Below are 1,973 nucleotides of genomic sequence, written 5' to 3'. Positions count from 1 at the left end.
CTTGGGGCGCCTTTTAGTATTGCCATGCCCTGTTATTAAAGTCAACAGAAAATTGCAACACTCTAATACAGGCATGATGATAAATGGTCCAGAGCCTTCAGGAATGAAGGTGTGGGTCACTCCACCAGGGAAAGAACCCAGACCTGCTGAGGTACTTGCTGAGGGCCAAGGGAATACAGATTGGGTAGTAGAAGAAGGTAGCTCTAAATAACAGCTACAACCACATAATCAGCTACAGAAAAGGGGATTATAACTGTACTACTTCACCACCATATATGGTTCTGTTATAATGTAATAGGGATAGATTTCATATAAGATTTTAAGATGATCAAACTTGTGTAATATTAAAGCATAAAAAAACTTACCTTCTATTTGGGTAAGGTTATTAGTGCATTTCCGTTTGTACGCAGGATAGTTATAATAATGTTAGGCGTAATTATATGTATACCTCTGTATCTGGAGACTGGTTTACAATATGTGAAGTTGACAAGGGGTGGATTGTAGTGGTTGATACATTGTGTCAACTTGGCAGGATGACTCCCCGGTGCACTTCCGGCTGGTGGGGGTCCCGCCCTGGGACACAATTGGTTCTGCCCCCAAAGTGACTCAGCACAAAGAGACCATATAAAGGGGCTGAGGAAGTAGTCGCTCTCTTCACTTCATCAGAGGAGCTTCAGTCTTTGCATTCGGCTTAGTCGTCATCGCCTGCCTTGAAGCGCAGACTCTTCCACCTCCGGCTTGGATCCTCCACCTTCCGTCGCAGACTCTTCATTCTTCCCACGCAGACCCATCAGCTGACAAATAGAGGCTTGCACAGAGCACAGCAGTGAGCTTCAGACCTTGGGACTGAACTCCTCAGTTTGGGGTATGCAGACGCCCTCTGCACACTCCTCCATCTGATTCTGCAGCTGACTGTTGTAAGCCAATCTTGTAATTCCTTTTACATTGTATATCTTGTGTTAATATCTGTTCCTCTAAGTAAAACCCTGACCAATACAGAATATGGTACCGAGAGTGGGGTGGGGAAATCATCACAGTGGGCAGAACTTCGGGCAGTGCACTTGGTAGTGCATTTTGCCTGGAGAAAAAAATGGCCAGACGTGCGACCATATACTGATTCATTGGCTGTGGCCAATGGTTTGGCCAGATGGTCGCAACTTGGAAGGAGCATAATTGGAAAATTGGTGACAAAGATATTTGGGGAAGAGGTATGTGGATAGACCTCTCCATATGGGCAAAGGATATAAAAATATTTGTCTCCCATGTGAATGCTCACCAAAAGGCTACATTAGCAGAAGAGAACTTTAATAATCAAGTGGATAAAATGACTCGGGCTGTGGATAGTAGCCAACCTCCTTCTTCAGCCATCCCTGTCATTGCTCAGTGGGCCCATGAACAGAGTGGTCATGGAGGCAGGGATGGAGGCTATGCATGGGCTCAGCAACATTGACTCCCACTCACCAAGGCTGATCTGGCTACAGCCACTGCTGAATGCCCAGTATGCCAGCAACAGAGGCCAACACTGAGTCCTCGATATGGTACCATTCCCCGGGGTGATCAGCCTACGACCTGGTGGCAGGTTGATTATACTGGACCACTTCCATCATGGAAGGGACTGCACTTTGTCCTCACTGGCATTGACACATATTCTGATTATAGATTTGCCTTTGCTGCACATAATGCTTCTGCCAAAACTACCATCCGTGGACTTACAGAATGCCTTATCCACCGCCATGGAATTCCACACAGCATTGCTTCTGACCAAGAAACACATTTTACAGCCAAAGAAGTGAAGCAATGGGCTCATGCTCATGGAATTCACTGGTCTTACCATGTTCCTTACCATCCAGAAGCAGCTGGATTAATAGAAAGGTGGAATGGTCTTTTGAAGACACAGTTACAGTGCCAACTAGGTGGCAATGACTTGCAGGGCTGGGGTAAGGTACTTCAGAAGGCTGTATATGCTTTGAATC

The sequence above is a fragment of the Octodon degus genome, unplaced genomic scaffold (assembly GCF_000260255.1).
Source record: "Octodon degus isolate 3935 unplaced genomic scaffold, OctDeg1.0 scaffold00329, whole genome shotgun sequence".
Lineage (NCBI taxonomy): Eukaryota > Metazoa > Chordata > Mammalia > Rodentia > Octodontidae > Octodon > Octodon degus.
The sequence above is the reverse complement of the archived record's forward strand: the minus strand, read 5'-3'. Positions refer to the sequence as shown.